We start from the raw sequence: 6,875 nt of genomic DNA, 5'->3' as shown, positions 1-6,875 counted from the left end.
ATATATATATATATATATATATATATATATATATATATATATATATATATATATATATATATATATATATATATATATATATATATATTGGAAGGGATAGGAGGTAAAGTGCAACAAGTAACATCCATTATGTCATTACAAAGATTGGAAAAGGGGAAAAAAAAACACTCAGTTGCAGAATAATGTTTTTAGCTCCAGGTACAAATCTAAAACAACGTTCTCTCTTCTTCCTGACTCAACATGATCTCCTCCAACTCCATGAAAGCGTAACTGGCTGTGAAGTTTGGTCGTGTGACCTTAGAGACTGAGTGAAGGCAGCATGCAGTGAAGTTAACAAGGCGCTTTTCCGGGGGAGCAACAGGCAGTTGTGAGAAACAGTGATGAGGTTCACGGTTCTAAAAAGCGCTGCTCACACAGGTAGATTCACTCACCATCCTCTGGCAGTCTTCTCTGACTTGATAGAAATCACATAGTTTATTTGCATCGCAAAAAAGCCACAGTGGTCTTAAATATTATAAACGCTTGTGTGAGTTAATATGCTGCAAGTCTTTTCTTGAAAATACAATTTTTATTCACACCTAGCGCAAGAAATGAGTGATACATTACAGCATAAAAAGCATTTGTTTTAGGAAGCGTGATAACAGCTGGAGGTTTCTAACAATAGTAATCATATCAGATATTTTTTTTTCCTCTTCCAAAGCAGCAGCAGCAGCAGCAGCAGCAGCAGCAGCAGCAGCAGCAGCAGCAGCAGCAGCAGCAGCAGCAGCAGCAGCAGCAGCAGCAGCAGCAGCTGGCACTTGGAAATCACAAAGTTTAGCATAAAAAATGTAACCGAACAAGTATTTTTTTTTCTCCTATCTTTTCTAAACCACACACAGAAAATGACCTCCAATGCTGAACAGATACAAACCAACAAAAGACACAATTCTTGGCACAGTTATCTTGTTAAGCTCTTGAGCTCCATTTTCCACATGTCCTCTGTACCGAGAATAAACTTGAATGAAAATAAATTAGCAGGCAAGTGCAGATGGGGTTCAACTGTATGGGATTTGCGTCTTTTTGTGTGTGTGTGTGTGTGTGTGTGTGTGTGTGTGTATGTGTAAGCCTTCATTCTTATCGGCCTTTTGTAGGGGACGTTGTTCTGACGAACGCTGTCAAACAAAAGAAACCGTTATCCTGTCAGTCCGACCATAGACCGGTGAACTAGTGCAATGCTGGGAGCTTTTTCTGTCTTTCATGGTTGGTTGAGTGATGTTCTGTGCAGGCATTAGATAATGCCAAGGGTGAGCTGCACAGCTGAATGTTTTGTTGCCTATAGCTAATGCAGCCAGAAGAGGACACTGGATCTGTGAAGTGTTGTGAATTGAAGCACCGGTCTTCAGTTTGTACATTAGAATATGGGAGTGAAATAAATACTTGAAGTGAATACATTTTTGCCTGAAACAAGGGAAGGTCTTCATATGCCTTGAAATTTGCATCAAGTCAGAACCACAAATTTCAAAAAATATATTTGACAGAGATTTCGTGTTATAGGCCAAGTGACTAAGATGAGAAGGGTGTGAACACTTTTGTGTGTGCACTGTGAAGCCAGTTTATGATTTGACTATACAGGTGAGCATTAGAAATCTGGGTAACACTTTATTTGAAGGGGGTTGAATAAGACTGTCATAACACCGTCATAAACATGAAACCTGTCATGAACATGAATAAGCCTTCATGAATATTTATGACTGTTGTCATAAAGTGTCATTTAGTAAATTATGACACTTTTAATACAAAGTTGACATTATTCAAAATGTCTTTGTTATGACAACTTGACATTAACCAAGAAATCATTACTGATATAAATTTGTTATAAAAGTATTACTGATTGCCCTTTAAAAATCAGGTAACTTTATGCTATTAAAGGTAAAGTTTAAACAGTAATGATTTCTTGGTTAACGTCAAGTTGTCATATCAAAGACATTTTGAATAATGTCAACTTTGTATTAAAAGTCATAAGTTACCGAATGACTGTTTATGACAACAGTCATAAATATTCATGAAGGCTTATTCATGTTCATGACAGGTGTTATGTCATGTTTATGACAGTGTCATGTCAGTCTTATTCAACCCCCTTCAAATAAAGTGTTACCGAAATCTGTGCAGAATCTTTGTGAGTCAAAAGGTTTTCTATGTTGAAGGCCAACTTGTATGAAGAAAGGGATTTTCATACAAGTTGAATCAAACATAAAAACTACATAAAAACTATTATATCTGCAGATCAATTATTTTTTTAAAAAGACCATATCGAATTTTTTTTTTTTTAATAATACCTACATATTAAACCTTTTATTGTGAAGGTGACCCTTTTTTGTTTCCATGAAACATTTTCAGCAGACTCACGCCAAGCAAATACTTTTTTTTTTCCTTCAGAGAAAACAGACTAATTACTAAAAGCAGTACATAAAGGTCCATCTACGACATTTCTAAAAGCAGCTGCAGATTAAACGTGGAATCGTCTCCATCAAACAGCTTTTCATACTCTGTGGCTAGCAGCTATATACTAAGTGTGACAGAGAGCTGACACATGCACTCGCTGTATGACATATCCTCAAATAGCCCACATCACACTGCTGAGTGTCTAGCATGTGTTAATGAACAAGATCAGTAATTAAAGTCTTGGCAACATTTAAGGGGGACAGCTGCTTGGGGTGTGAGACACATGTCAGCCAAACTGAGACATCATGAGATGTTCGGGAGAGAGAAACCAAGCAACACTTCCTGACTGCTTTAAAAAGGAGTAGAGTCATGAAGTAAAAGGAGATCAGGTGAGTTGTGCTGTGACTTAAATGTTGTTGTTGTTTTTTTTGCCACTTGAAACATTTTTCTCATTTTGTCGAGCTGAAAGAAACAGCCGCAAATATGTTTAATTGTGATTTTGTATTATATCTGGGCCATCCCACTAAACTGACAGGTTGTGCAAATGGGATAATTAATTAGAGAAGCGGCCAAGATACACATGGTAATTCTAGTGGAGCTGCAGAGATCCAGTGTGGACAACTGATCCACAAGACTGGCCTTAATGGAGGCATGATAAGAGGAATGCCGCTGGTGAAAGAAAGCCAGAGGAAGTCAGTTTTGAAGACCAGTCCAGTCCAGTTTGTACTGTAGTCAAGTAATTTAAACAAATAAGTAAGACTACTGGTGTGACAATAGAAAGATTTGTTTACGCAGTCTCTAAACCCACCTAAGTACAAAAAAAAAATGCATTAGGTCATTGATTTATCATTGTGCGACAAATTCATGATCATCACTATCGATAGAAAACCGATAACGGAAACTTTGAGACAGGTGATGCAAGAAACTTGATGTCTCACCCAAGTGCAGACACTCAAAATGTTGCCCTCCCTTATCGCCGAGGGTCAGACATGTGATGGGTATATCTTATCTTCTGATCCATTACGCCTCAAACCCGTTCATAAGAAAATTAGGCAATTAAAAGGCATCAGCCGCTGTCATGAAGCTGTTTTCCCAGTGACATTTGAGAACGATCTGAATCTTTGCCAAGAAAAATTTATCATCCAACACATAATTTACCTGTCACTCTTCTCGCAGGCTATTTCTTAATTCAGTAGTGGAACTAGAACATTGTCACAACTTTCTCCGTTTCACATTACGTCACGCTTAATCCGATATATGGAGCATATTGTTGCTAAATGCAGTAAAAATGTCTTTACCTTCAACTTATTTGCTGCTGTTTTGGTGCTCCGAGACTGATCTGCATGTTGCGAAGAACCAGTTGGATTTATTTCTTCTTCTTTCCACTCGGAGTGGATAAAAACCTAAATTTTGTCATGTGGCATCAACAGATGACACATTAATAGAAAAAAACAAAACAAAAAAAAAAACTCAGAGTTAACAGCCTGCAAACATAAACAAACAAGCTGAAAGCATATTTAAACTTTCAGCAGATACCGTAATCCACAATGATTTGGCAACATATTTCCAGCTTGTTGAAAATGCTTTTGATCTATAAACTCCCTTAGGGAAATGTTAATCAGAGGTACTGCAGAAAGCTCTGCAATGTTTACCAGCTTGAAATGAAGACAGATGCTTCCTGCTATCAATGTGTTTATTTTCCTACCATAAAACAAATATTAAAAACAATATTTATTTGAATTTCAAGCAACAGCATTTTTTTTTTTTTAGTCAAAGAAGTTAGCAAAAAATCTTTCACAACATTGTAAAAGACCCAATCTCCTCTGGCCGTCAGCCCTACATTAAATTATGTCCATGGCATTAAAGTGAATTGTTAATGTGAACTATATATATATATATATATATATATATATATATATATATATATATATATATATATATATATATGTGTGTGTGTGTGTGTGTGTGTGTGTGTGTGTGTGTGTGTGAAGTAATAATACTATAGAAGATTAAAAAAAACATATAGTTTTTGTGTGCAAAAAATATGTTTCTCTCCACATATTATTCCTATATTTATACAGTTGTGTTTTTTTGCACACAGGTCAGTAAAACAAAAAGAAAAGTTGTCTTTCATTTGCAATGACAATAGAGACAATCTCTCACTTTTACATGCAGTTAATGAAAACAACTGCTACAACCCATACAATGGCAAAGTAATTAATTACTTATTCTGAATAATAAGTAATCATTATTTATGCTGCTCTTTGTATCTTTGTTTTAATTTCTACTTTTTGAGGGTCTTAAATTAAAATAATGTCCTGTTTCACTACCTAAAAACAGAGGGTAAGACACCTCAAATGAAGAAAAAATGTCAGTGTCTCAGGGACCCCTTTTTTTATTATTATTCTGTATTATACTACAAATGTATTCCTGTTACAGCTCAGATGTTGCACATTTTATGAATGTAAAATCTTATCCATTTTCGTTCTTCAAAATGCTTCTAATACAGGAAATAATGGCTTTGCACAGAAAACCATCTGCTGCAAACACATGGGTCGTAAATTCTATGTGTGAAAGTACCGAATTTTCCGGACTATAGAGTGCACCATACTATAAGCAGCACCTACAAATTTTTAGAAATTTTTTTTTTTAAACTTACATTATATTAGCCGCACCAGGCTATAAGCCGCTGGTATCTCCGCTGCTCTCGGTTTTCCATAAGGACCCAGCAGAGGATAGCAGAGGACTTCGTCCTAATAAATCTGCTGGATTTATTTAGGACGCAGTCCTCCGTCTCCAACGCTGAACCATGGTTTCATTCACACCGAGCTTAGCTGCAACGGCTCTATTTCCCTACTGTACTGCCAGATCGACAGCCCTCAACTTAAAGATGCATCATATGAGTTTGAAGAAATTTCTCCGTCCGGCCTGCTGCTAGCATGTGCTTGTTTTTAATGGAAATTAGCACACTCTTCTTTGATTTCCAATTTTCACTTCCTGCTAAGGAGCCCCCTGGTGGTTGAAGAAACATCCACAGAAAAGCCGCACCGGGCTATAATCCTCATGGTTCAAAACGTAGCAAAAAAAGTAACGGCTTACAGTCCGAAAAATACGGTAATTATTCACCTACATAACTCTATTCAATCCCCCCAAAATCACTGGGATATATTTTTATTGATTAAAAGTCGCAGAAAACATAGTTTCTGTTATGAGGCTGTACAGTGTGACACTTGCTAGAACAGCTACAGTAGCAAAAAGGTCCTGGGTTTGAATCCTGGCCTGTACATTTCCGCACAGTTTGTACGTACTCTGGCTTTCTCTCACAGTTTAAACACATGCATGTTAGATTACTGTGTGTGTGTGTGTGTGCGTGTGTGTGGTTTTGTCCCATGTGTCACTGTGATAATATGTGAACCAGCTGCCTCTTAGCTAATGACTACTGCAGACACGAATGAAGCTTTTCCATGGCCCTTATTTAAACTGTTTAAAGTAATTATTATTTATGAGGTTCTTTGTATCTTTATCTGGATGGCAGGTACAATTATACGTAATTATTTGACTCTTGCAAACTGTTAACTCCTCAATGTGCAGACACTCAAATACAACACTGAAATGTTTGCTAAGCTTCATCAAAGCACAGTGATGAAGTGTGATTTGGACGCATTGTCATCACTGACATTACCAGGTTTGTTCTGTAGCATTTGTCAAAATGTACAAGATAAAAGAATATCAAAGTAATTATGAGAAATCAACCCTATGCAATTGTACTGTGTAAACTAGACAACTATGTAAAAAAAAAAAAAAAAAAAAGTCAGACAAAAAGTAAGGTATCATGGAAGAATACAGCAGCTACAATTCTTGCAGAGGAATGTGAAGATTAGTAACGGGTATTGAAATTATATCGCTGGCTCCTAGTCCAATTAAAAATCTGAATCAAAACCTACTTATAGTCAACAAAGTGTGGACGAATTTCCTTACCCAGGCCAATTAGGACAGTCTGTGAAGCGATCCAGTCTGTCAGGTTATACGGTGCAGACCTTTTGGCTGTTCCCAAAATGAAATCCTGCTGGCTTGTATCCGACTAGAATTGTGCGTTAATTGTCGCGACCCCTCCAGGACCTTTTATGGTTAGGCTAGTCATTTACCTTTCAGATGCAACACTAATTACTGATAGGGGACAGATACTGGAGGATGTGGTAAGGCCCTCAGGTTTCTAACTTGAGTCCCAACTGACTTGTCTCTGCTGTCCTCCACAGGCGTACTGTTCCTTTTTGCCTCAGAGATTTTCTTGATTGCACATTACGACGTGCTCACATACTTCCTCCATTACTGTTTTCACTGACTTTCATACTTGAAATATTTTTATTTTAACCATGTGAATGTGCCGACATATGTGCATGCCATGCGGGTGTATACAGGTCTTAGCTGCACACGTGGACCTTGCTAGTTCTGTG

Source organism: Poecilia latipinna, unplaced genomic scaffold (assembly GCF_001443285.1).
Source record: "Poecilia latipinna isolate Pla-1442-1.1 unplaced genomic scaffold, P_latipinna-1.0 Scaffold768, whole genome shotgun sequence".
NCBI classification, from domain to species: domain Eukaryota; kingdom Metazoa; phylum Chordata; class Actinopteri; order Cyprinodontiformes; family Poeciliidae; genus Poecilia; species Poecilia latipinna.
Note: the sequence above shows the minus strand (reverse complement) of the source record.